General features: G+C 35.6%; 1 protein-coding gene across 2 annotated transcripts in view; it reads right to left on the reverse strand.

Moving 5' to 3' along the window:
* AGMO (alkylglycerol monooxygenase) overlaps positions 1-12,919 on the reverse strand; it is a 380,825-nt gene that overhangs the window by 52,456 nt on the left and 315,450 nt on the right. The window lies entirely within an intron of this gene.

Below are 12,919 nucleotides of genomic sequence, written 5' to 3' on the forward strand. Positions count from 1 at the left end.
AGAAGACTCTTGAGAGTCCCTTGGACTGCAAGGAGATCCAACCAGTCCATCCTAAAGGAAATCAGTCCTGAATATTCATTGGAAGGACTAATGTTGAAGCAGAAACTACAATACTTTGGCCACCTGATGCAAAGAACTGACTCATTTGAAAAGACCCTGATGCTTGGCAAAATTGAAGGCTGAAGAGAAGGGGACAACAGAGGGCGAGATGGTTGAATGGCCTCACTGACTCAATGGACATGAGTTTGAGTAAGCTCCGGGAGTTGGTGATGAGCTGGGAAGCCTTGCGTGCTACAGTCCATGGGGTTGCAAAGAGTTGCACACAACTGAGTGACTGAACTGAACTGAGTTGGTCACTACAGCAAAATGATGAGGCAGGAACCATTATGATTTATATTTTAAAGATGATGAAAGGAAGATAAATGAATTTATTTTTGGTCATGGGGGTGAGTGATGGGGTTTGAACCTAATCTCACTCCAGAGTTTGAGTGTCCCATTACTTTGTGATATGCCCTCATATTTATCATATCAAAAGAGAAATTACAATTATAAAAATTTCTCATACATATATGATCCAGTTTTATAAATCGTATTATAATGTTTAGAGAGAATATTTTCCTATCCATATCCTTTAATTAATTAAAGGATGATTGATTAAAATGGAAAATATTTTTCATTAAAATTCCTTAAAATCTCAAATGTTGAAAAGTGAAAGATAGTAAAACAATGGTAATCTCCAAACTATAATAGTTGTAGTTACCTTTTATTACAATATGATAACTTGGAGAGACACATATACATATATGTACATACACACTTGAGTACATATATATAGATATATAAAACTTTTTATACATACGAATAGCTATTCTACCATTACCATTCACCATCAAAGCCATTTTCTAATTACCCTCAACATACACAGACACACTCACATTTTCAGAGTTCTAATGATAATGGAATATACTGTATACATAAGTAAAGGAAAATTGTGTATAATGAAAACTAAGAAAATATTTGCCCCAACATGACCAAATGTTTTTACTTTATTATGTTATATACTATCAGTTAAATATTTAATTATTCATTATTTCATTTTATAAAAATCAGGCATGCCAAACCATGCTAGACACGAGCAATAAGAAATACAAAATTGAGGTCAGTGGTAGAAGTCAAAGTATAAATGACAATTCAAAAAGTGTTTTGATACAGACTACATGAAGTGGTTAGAGGATGAATTCCCATCTTCACCAGAAAACGGATTGAGGGTACAGAGAGCTCAAGAAAGCTTCCTAGTGAAAGTAGAAGTCCAAACTCTTAAAGAGAAGGAAGGGATTAGCAAAGGCAAGGAGTAAAAAGAATGTTCCAAACAGGAGAAATCATGTGTATAAATGTAGGCCATGCAAGAGTAGACAGGAAAAACATTAGCTGCCACGGGGAGCTTAAACATGTCAAAATTTGAGTCATAAAGTCCACGATCTAGCACAACATGTAGTTTTTTGTTTTTTTTTTCCCTCTGTCTCAGTTCAGATTCTCATCAAGAAAGGACTCTTTTCTTCCATGGATTATATGGATGAAATTTCTCTTGCCTTCAAAAGCTGGGATAGAATGAGAATCACACAGAACACAGAAAAGGCATTTAGGGAATGACGGTCCCAAGGAGAGGTGGAAAAACACAGGGGAGCATTTTAGAATAGGCTAGCTAGAATGGGGAGGGCAGGGAGTTTCATCTTGAAAGCAAACTTCTACTAATTGGAAATAGCTGTGCTAAGAAAAATTTCCATTCCCACTAGACTGTTGGAGCAGACAAGGGGTGCCTTATGAGTCCTTAGTTCCTCCCTCTAAATGCAGAGATTTTTTAGCTTCTCCTGATTCAGGTTCGGTGGTGATAAGTGCTGTAAGCAACTAAAAACACTCATTGTGGACACTGAATTCGAGAGTGTTGACACATAAGACACATCTTATCTTGTGGCTATTTCCGGTCCACAAAACAGACTGCATGTGGAGCGTAGCAAGGAGTGATGCTGAACTGAGTAGGTAACTATTGTGGGACTGTTGTTCTACTATCTCAGGAGTCTTGAGTGTAGTATAGAGGCTTTACAAAATTATAACCAAGCAGACAACTTGATAATCCCATTCCTATAATGACAATCACCAGGTTGTGTTACAATGTCTTGTTTTAATGTCTGATTTCCTCACTAGACTCTAAGCCCTTTGATAATGAGGGAATACAACTTTCTGTACTTGCAGTGAAAAACTCAACTAAGCAAATGAGTATCGAAGAGGCTTTTTTTTTTTCTCTTCCAGCATTTAAGTAACATTCGAGACACTGAGAACCTTTCAAGACTATGAAGGATTGTCCAGAGAATTGAGAACATTACGTGTCACAGAAACCAAGAGAAAAGGGATTTTTTTCAAAAAAGAGTTAGTATTTCGTTGTGAGAAAAAGTCAGAATAGTCATGTAGAGAGCTGAATTAATGGCAACAGAATTCATCAATTGATGATCTTAAGAGAGAGGTATCAGTAAAGAAGTGTAAGTACAAATTCATAGTACAGTGGGTTTAGGAGTAAAGAAGCAAGAGCAGAGAGCATGTTCTATTCTAGAGGGAGGGTATAGAAGAGGAATAATAGTAACTAAAGCATGTATAAAGTTGGGAAATATGTAAATAAAGATCTCCTTAAGATTAGACTACCTAGAGAGAGATGCAAAAATATTTAGTTATTTCAAGTGTGCAATATTCTAATTCGTCATGGTTTTCCTACCAGCCCCATGTCTGCTGTGCTGAAGAAATGATAGTTTTAATCAGGATAAAAGTTAATTATTTTTTAAAAAAAGAAATTTTGAAGCATGACACAGTTTTCCATGAAAAGCCATTGTCAGATAAAGGCAGACCCCAGAAAATGTGATAAAGCCAGGGTTAGGTTACTAGGAAGGCCATGGACATTTAGAAGAGTTATTTATAGAGATATGAAGAGGAAAACAGAAAGCAAAAACTAAGTTATGTCTACCTCACAAAATTTCCTAGAGCCACACTCATACCCAGGTAATGGGTTAGAAATGCCCTCACTAAAACTCTTTCCCTAGATGTGAAATTAGGAAAGAATCATAACCTACTATCATAAGTTTAATGATTTCTAAAATTTAGCTTGAAAATTTTAGACTTACATAACATTTTCTCTTAGGGAAATGTCCAAAAAGTGTTTCAAATTCTGAATTATAATGTCTTTTGATAAACAACTTTTTCACAAGTTTGCATCTTTAAGTATTTATTGCAGGCTAAGAGACAGATGGCTGCATTCTACTCACAGATTAATGCTCAGTCTTTTAGTAACTGTGGTTCAAGTTTTCAAAAATGTAACATAATTGTGCTGAGTTATCACATTTAAAAAAATGATTATTAACTAAAATCCAATATTCATATTCTATGGCTGAACTAGGCTTTTCTAGATGATCTGAGAAACAACGCTTGTGAAGATCTATTGTAAACCATCAAAATCCACTAATTTTTATCAATGACCAAGTTGGTTGTCAACAAGTATTTAGTAGGATATTCCCAGTATTATAGAAATAATCCTCAGAAACTCAAGGAATGGCTAGATATTCTTCTTACGGCATCACTTGAAAAATTAAGGCTCACAATATTAAAGAGAAGTTATTCTGCATGTGTGAAGCATTTACTAGATATAAAAATGATCTGTTTATTCTGTAGTAGGTAGCACCATAATCTGGTAGTGTTCAAGCATCATTCAGACTGTCTGATGCTTTGATAATATATTCCAGTAAGGGGAAGTCTCAGACAGAAATGAATCTAAAAGGAAATTGAATCCCACACATACAGTTTTATGTGCCTGAATTGATTTGAGTATATAAATCTGATGTTGAAGAAACTCCTGAGGTATCACTCAAAAACGTTTGAAAAGTTTCACCTCTGAATTTTATTGAAGGGTCAAACAGACAAAGCACAGTCCAATGAGGAAATGAAGAATTTATGTGTGAATGTCTAAGCCAGCAAGAATTGTTTCTGAACCAAAGTTTGCTCATACATACATCTATGTGCTTCTGATCCAAGCATGTTTTGTTTGAATGTTATTTGACAGCTCAATAAGAACATGATGCATCCCAGTGCAGCTCAATATGCCTGTCTCTTTCTTTGAGACAGTCTTTTGATGTTCCCATCAGTTGGTCTCATACTATGTGGCCTTGTTTCTTTGTCCATAGATGACAAATTCAAGAGTGGGAACCTGACCAAATATAAGCCAGTTAGATCTTCTCTCAAAGAATGTTGGAATTTTGAGCTTAATCAGAGACTTTGGGTTTGTGCCAATCAGGTACCATCAAGGAAAAAAATAACTATTCTAGGTAATTAAAACAGAAGGTATTTCATGCAAGAAATGTGTTATATCTGTGATGAAAGAGCTGTGAAACCAAATGGTTGGGGGGAGAATGAGTCAATGCACAAAGGAAGTCACAGCAGCCTGAGGTCATGGGGACCTAAGAGAGGGAGTGGTATCACTAGAGTGCCTGGAAAACAACACAGTCCAAAGTCCCTGATCTTATGGAGATAATATACCAGAAAGGGAGGGAGAGAATAATTATGAAGTCTATCAAGGGAATTTTTTAGTCTCTACTAAACATTCAGAATCAAAGGCCTATTCAGTCTATGCAGCACAATGTAGGGCAAGAACTACTGCTTGCTGAAGGCCAGTGTCAGGCATTCATCCCAGTGCGGTCCTTGCAGCAGACACACAGGAAACGGCTGAGGAATAAGGATATGAGGTCCCCATGGGGCAGATGTGGGTTTCCCTGGTGGCTCAGTAGTAAAGAATCCACCCATGCAGGAGACATGGGTTTGACCCCTGGGTCAGGAATATCCCCTGGAGAAGGAAACGGCAACCCACTCCAGTATTCTTGCTGAGAAGTCCCATGGACAGAGGAGCCTGGTGGGCAACAGTCTATGGGGTTGCAAGAGTCAGACATGACTTGGTGACTAAACCACAATGGGGTAGGCGCAGGAACATCCCACCAACACCACTCTGCCTCAGATCTCCATGCCTCACACCTGTTAATGTGTCTTTAACAATTCCATGAGTGTAAACCTCAGTGTCCCTTGAAGGGACACCCTACTTACAAGACTCAAGACTTTCAGAAAAGCTTAAAATATAATGTCCTTATTATGGATCTATAGTTCATTCTTATTTTCTCCCAGGCTGATGGAATTTACCAATCGGGGTAATAATCAGCAATAATGCTTCATAATATATGGGCATCATATTTAAGTCTTTTCAGGAAAAGAGAGTCAGGAGTTTGATGGAAGGTTTGTGGGTAAAAGAGTTTGTTAACTCAACAATAATCACAATTAAAACCTAAATTATATAGTATGTTAGAAGTTGTTAAGTATTACTGAGCAAAAAAAAAAAAACTTGAAGAGGATAAGAAGTTCTTTAGAAGTTGCAAGTTCAAGGTGGTTACAATCTTGAATATGGTGGTAAAGTATGATGGACAGTTAAAAAAAGCAGTAATTCCCATCGCTGTAAGAGTTACTAATTTTACAAATATTACCTCAAATACACATACACTGGCATCACAGTTTCTCTGAGATGTTTTTATATTCTAAAAGCTAAATATTAAATACCATTTTTCCATTCAAATATTCACTTAAGTGTTTTTTTAGGAGAGGATGATTGTAATATTAGTGTAATTTAGGCTTTCCAATGTAGACCTGAGAACCATCTTCCTTGTCCCTTAAAGACCTATATATAAGAGAAAATGGAAATTTTTTTAAAAGTGTGATGGACATACTTTAAAGTGGGACCACAAGATCTCCACCTTCTGGTAGTCTTACAATTGTGATATCTTGTCTCCTTGACTGTGGATGGAGCCTCTGACTTATTTACAACAACTGGAATATGCTAAAAGTGGCAGAATATCAATTCGGGGATCACCTTACAAATGATTATAATACCATTCCACTGTTAGCTTTGAGGAAGAAAGCGGCCATGTTGGGAAGGCCTATCCACAAAGGAGCTGAGGGCAGACTACAGCAAGAATCTGAATCTCTCACTCCAACAGCCCGTGAATAACTGAATTTTTCCAACAACCATGTGAGCAGGAACATAGAAGATCAAGATACATAATGAAGCCTCAGATGTGACTTTGGTGTTGGCAGTTTGATTGTAGCTGTGCAGAGGACACAGCTAAGCCATGACTGGACTCCTGCCTCAGAAAAACTGTGAGAAAATAAATGACTGTTATTTGAAGCTGCTCAATTTGGGGTACTATGTTATCAATCAATAACTAATACCACAATGGACTTCGTATCAACAAGGTGCTCAAACAGTCATGTACTTCTCAAGGGGAAGAGCATTAGGTGCTGCCAAGTTCCTCAGCTGTGTCCCACGCTTTGACCCCTATGGACTGTAGCCCGCCAGGCTCCTCTGTCCATGGAATTCTCCAGGCAAGAATACTGGAGTGTGTTGTCATGCCCTCTTCCAGGGGATCTTCCTGACCCAGGGATCAAACCGCGTCTCCTGAGTCTCCTGTGTCTCCTGCATTGGCAGGCGAATTCTTTACCCGTGAACCACCCGGGAAGCAGCGGGAATAGAAAGCAAAAAATCCTCAAGTGGCAGAATGTTTTAGAAGTAAGTTCATCTGAAATTTAATGAGCAAAGGAGAGAGTAAAAGGATAAAGAGAAATTTATGTCAGAATTTATAAGCCATAGTAAGGCCTCTGAGATTGAGATTTTGAGTGAAATAGAGACACATTAATTAGAGCGTCTGAACAAAGTAGCATGCTATGAGTTAACATTTTAATAGCTTCATACTGACTGGTGTGCTGAGAATAGGCTGTAGGAGATCAAAATAGCAATAAAAGAGACCAGTTAGGAGGGTATTACAATAATATAGGTGAGAGATGATGGCGACTTGGATCAGAGTGAGTGATAGTATAAGTGGTGAGAAGTGGTTGATTCTGGTTATGTTCTGAAGCTACAGTCAACAGGAATTCCAGATGAACTGGATGTGGAGTGTAAGAAAAAGAAGACGCAAGGATGACTGCAAAGGTTTGTGCGGAAATATACAAGACAGAGAAAACTAAGAGTGAGTAGGTATTTTGTATTTTTGTTTTTACTTTGTTTTCTTTTTTCAGTAAGAGCATGGTGAATATTAGAAGCTCAGGACATGCAAGCTTAAGGAACATGACATGTTAAGGTCTATTAAACATCCATCTGGGAGTGTTGTAGCAGTATTGTTGTATCATTAATTCAAAGGGGAGCCACAGCCTTGTGGGTAGATTTAGATATTTAAAACTGCGAGGCTGAATAAGCTTACTAGGGGGCTGAATGTAGAGAGAGTAGAGTGTCACAGATTGAGTGCTGGAGCACCCCAAGTGGGTTTAGGAAAAGATGGAACCAGCCACAGAGACTGAGAAAAAGGGGACCAATAAGTCAGAAGGCAAACCAAGGCACAGTAGCATTTGGAGAGCCAAGTAAGAGAGAATGTTTCCAGGAAGAAGACATAATTGACTATGTCACATGATGCTGAGAGATCAAATAAATTGAGAACCATTGGATTCAACAGAAGTTATTTATAAACTTCACAAACACAGACTCAGAAGAGCAGTGAGAGTAAATTTGATAAATAGGTAGTAGCTAATGGGATAGAACAAAGATGAGTTTGTTACTACAGTTGTTTTGAGATGAGAGAAATAGCACAGCGTAATGGACAATGTGTAACCGAAAGAACTGCTGGAGTGATCATTTATGTAGATGAGAAAAGATGAGGGTGGCTGAAAAGCAAAATCCTGGGTAGGAAAGAAAGTACATGTGTTGGAATAGGAGAGGTGATATAAGATGGAGATATCAATGCTGGTAGGTAGAAGTTTACCAATATTCTTTCATTACTGCTTCAATTTTGTCTGTTAAACAGGAAGTAAGACAATCAGCTAGGAATGATGACAGAGAATAGCTACTAACAGTTCAAGTAGAAACTCGATGATACATAGTAATCATCTGGAAAAATAGGAAAGAAAATGAATGGAAAAGAATGTCGCTTGAACCCACCACCCATTTTCCAAGGCACAAAAGAGCAATATTTTCATACAGTAACTATGTTTGGGGGAAACTTTTCTTTAACTTAATGGCTTTAGATTTCTCTGGATAAAGTCCAAACCCTACAGTGTAAACGGCCCAGCATAATCTGACACTTGCTTATACCTCCAACCTCAGTTCCTGTGCCCCTTCTACACTGGGCACACTGAGCTACTTTAGGTTATCTGAAAACTCTAGCCATGTTTATTTTGCCTTAGAATCTTCACAAATACCGGGTTCTTTCTTTCTCCCCAAATATTCTCTGAACCTCTCAGCTTCCATAGTCCTTATCATCCATATCATTACCGAAGACACCCTTCATTTCTTAGTTTTTAATATAATTTCCTCTAGCAAGTTTTCCCATAATCAATCCAGTCTACGCTAGTGTCCCTCCTAGGCCCTTCCAGAACAATATTTACATCTTCATTCACATTACCACTCATAGCAAACTCTCAATTACATGGGCAGAGGCCATGTCTATCAAGTTTATTCTTTTAAATTCAGTCTTGAGTACCACACCTAATAAGTGACAGATGCTCAATAACCAATGGTTGAATGCATGAAAGAGTGAAGTACATGTGAGTATTAATTTAAAAGGAGAAGGAATTCCCTGAAATTAAAGACATTTCAAAAAAATAGTAAAAAGAGAAATATCAGAAAAATAAAAGCCATTCTTCAAATTTCCAACTTATTTACAAACACATAAGTAGTATGGAGAAATACAGAGGAGTACAGGTCTCAATCTGTTACAAAAGTATGCCTATATTCACAGAAAAGGTCAGTCAAGTAATTCAATACATTCTTAGATTATATTGGAAAAGTAAAAACTGATTAACTACCCAAGAAATTATCATCAAGATACAAGAGAAACAGCAGAGAGATGCTCCATATGTTCTTCTAGTAAGTCTTTAAATAAAGAGGGACAATTCTCCATGAAGACCTTACATTTGTATTTCTACAAGATTCTCTACTTTTTAGATAAGAATAATAAAGGCAATTACCTTAACTTTTAACGCAGTTTTTTGGTTTGGTTTTAGTATGAATCGTACTTAAAAAAAATTCTTTAAAGCACAACATGCATGATAATCCATGAACTCAAAAGAAGTGAAAATGTTTCCAATACGCTATTTACAGAAACCAGATGAACAAATATGGGATGTGTGTCTTACAATACACAGGACTCCTATCTCAGGGAGATTTCTATATAATTCAAGTATTAAAGTATGAGCTGGGTACTTGTTATGGAAATATTATCATTTAATGCTATTATTAAAAACAAAATTTGGGATTATTTTATTGAAATATCTATCCCTCTATGCTCATCTTATAACAAAGAAATATTTATTATTGCAATTGCATGTACATTTAAGCCACAGAAAGTAAGTTTAACTGAATTTCAATTCTCTTGATTGTAAAATACAAAGAACATCTCTTTCTACTTAAGTCACAAAATGCTTTTTAACAAGTTTCCCTCTGATTAAACATAAATACAATCTTCTTATGGCACAGAACTTAGAAAATGTAAAGTAACAAAAAGAGTTGATCCAAAGGATGTGACATTTTACTTATAAATGTAATTCACTTGAAACACTGTGCATTTGAGACATTATAGAAATAAGAACGGCAATTTGGCAATTGAAAGCCTGCCTGGCTGGAGCAGGGGTGGAAAGAGGGAAAGACAGTGCAGAAAAGTTTCAATGGCTGCTCCATCTAAAGTGAAATCATATGCTTTCACCCTACTTTTTAAAATTTCTGTGTAAAACTGGTATGCACAGTGGAGATTACCAGCCATTTAACAATTTATGCTAAAATGCAAAGTTGCTGTTCAGCACCACACCCAATCACGTATCCTAAAATGATTTATTTTATAGAGCTTTTCTTTGTAGTTAACCAAAGCTGCATTTTTAAGTGATCTGTTTAGCATAATATGAAAACTCAGAATAATAAACTAAATGAGTTTATAAATGAGTTAGTTTATAAACATGAGTCTCCATTCCTCATTAAACATATAACATTCCTGATCACAGTGCCATCCTATAACAGTGTGATGCACACTATCTATGTAAATGTCTATTAGCAAGGTGTTATTTTAGGTTACAATTTTACAAAAGTTAACGTATCATCTTCAGTTAATAATTGGTGTGTTTCTACTTTCTTATGGCTTCTAATTTTGAGGGACACAATCAGAAATGAATTTTTGAAGTAGGAATAGGTTATGTGAGACCAAAGGTAATTTTTCCAGTTAGAGGGTGTGAATACTATTGGGTTGGCCAAAAAGCTCGTTTGGGTTTTTTCATAAGATGTTACAAAAAATTTTTTTGACCAACCCAATATTTTTCTTTAAACTTTTTTTCTCTCTCTTTTTATAAAGGATCAAATGACCTAACTAGCATTGTCTACTGATTCATCATCTGCAGTTAAAAATACTGATTTTTACTGATGTTTTAGGTATGTTACAAAATTCCTATGTCCAGCTGGTATATCTTCTGCAGTCTTTACTTTTTTTTTTTTTAACAAAACTGAGATCATGATGGATTTAACAGGAATACTTTCTGGAAATTCCTGTAGTCTTCACTGATAAGCACCAAAAAAATGCAGAGGTTGTTTGTGAATGAAATAATGAAATGATATATTGCCATGCAGGTTATTTCTATGCCGAAAAGAATGAACATGAAGCAGAATATCAATGGCTGAAAAATAAACTAAATGGAGGTTTGAAATATCACAAAAGAGAAGAAAGCAACACATATTTTAGAGTTGTATTGGTTAACTATATGCATGCATATTTAAATAATAATAGCTAAAAACAACCTTTTTAAAAGATAATTATCCATTTTATTTTTCTTAATACATTTTCAAATGATAATTTTATAAAAGCTCAATAGATACTTAACTCCTTTCATCACACATCACAACTCAGTCAGAACTAGCAAAAAAAAAAGAATATCTTCAGAGTAAAATAATTGGCATACACTCTTTTTTTTTTAATAATTTATTTAATTGGAGGCTAATTACTTTACAATATTGTAGTGGTTTTTGCCATACATTGATATGAATCAGCCATGGATTTACATGTGTTCCCCATCCTGAACCCCCCCTCCCAGCTCCCTCCCCATCCCATCCCTCTGGGTCATCCCAGTTCACCAGCCCTGAGCACCTGTCTCACGCATTGAACCTGGACTGGCGATCTGTTTCACATATGATAATATACATGTTTCAATGCTATTCTCTCAGATTATCCCACCCTCACCTTCTCCCACAGAGTCCAAAGGATTGTTCTATACATTTGTGTCTCTTTTTCTGTCTCGCATATAGGGTTATTGTTACCATCTTTCTAAAGTCCACATATATGCATTAGTATACTGTATTGGTGTTTTTCTTTCTGGCTTACTTCACTCTGTATAATAGGCTCCAGTTTCATCCACCTCATTAGAACTTATTCAAATGTATTCTTTTTAATGGCTGAGTAATATTCTATTGTGTGTATGTACCACAGCTTTCATATCCATTCGTCTGTTGATGGACATCTAGGTTGCTTCCATGTCCTGGCTATTATAAACAGTGCTGCGATGAACATTGGGGTACAAGTGTCTCTTTCAATTCTGGTTTCCTCGGTCTGTACACTCTATCTTAAATACTCTGTAACAAAAAAAAAAAATCGATAGCCCCAGCCAAAAAATACCTTAAATTTTATTTGGGAGAAAAAGGTACCTTAGATTAATTCATCATCGAGGCTTTTCTGTAGTATTAATTAGTATCTAATGCAATAAGCCAGATCTTCAAATAGATACTTTAATAAAATGATTCTTTTTTCGATCTTCACTTAAAAAATAATTTTAAGTAACTTCAAAGGGACTATTATTGTGGAAGCCTCTTTCCTTGTACTCTCTCATATTAAATTTGTATTGTATAAAGTCTTTTCCTTTTGGACTGTGATTCATTTCTCTACCCATGTGGCTTATTGCTAATTCTATTTCTATTTGTCCTCTGCTCACAGTTGTTTTCAGATTCTTTCCCTGTAGCTCACAGCTTCATAAAAAATGTCTTAGAGACATCTAAGAGAGAGATCCATTTTAAATATGGGGAGCCTTACTTCATGAGCTTTTATGAAATTATGCTTCTCATTAACATAAATACTACAAATAAAATGCTTTCTATATTCTTCTTTCATATGTTTTCTCACCTGTGATAAACAGTCTTAAGAATTAGGAAAATATATGTACTTTCATAATATAACAAAATATATACAAATGGCATTAAAATATCTATAGAAACAAAAATAAAGGGCTCATTACAATCGATAATCTCAAACTAGATAAGATTTGAGATGGGTCAAAATTGTAATCATTTTGAAAAGTTCAAGGAAGGCACAATCTGATGTCTAAAACATTGATATAACCAGACGATAAATATTTTCCCTTTTGCTAAAACTATTATTTATGGAAGAGAAAATTTAGAGAAAATGGAGATTGTTCTTTCTTTGACCCCTTGGATAAAATCATTCCATTAGAGGTGCTTACTTTGTTTCAGAGAATTTTAGTAGGTGGGAGTTTGTTTCTCATTAAAGAGAAATCTCTTGAGATTTAGTTAAAAACATTTGCAAAAAATTGGCAACTGTTTCTTGTGTAGCCAGTCCTCATTATTTTACTGAGAAAAAACCATTATTATAAAACTCATTTCTCTTTTGTTTCATGGAAAAATACACTACAGATAATTATAGCGAGATACATTGACTATACCAAAATGTGTTTTATACATTAAGCTAAAGATAGTTGGACTTGTTCACTGAAAAAGACTTAGAAAATAAACTCAAAGTATTTTTAAATATTTCAT

Source organism: Giraffa tippelskirchi, chromosome 10, assembly GCF_054371585.1.
Source record: "Giraffa tippelskirchi isolate mGirTip1 chromosome 10, T2T-mGirTip1v1.2.pri, whole genome shotgun sequence".
Classification (NCBI taxonomy): domain Eukaryota; kingdom Metazoa; phylum Chordata; class Mammalia; order Artiodactyla; family Giraffidae; genus Giraffa; species Giraffa tippelskirchi.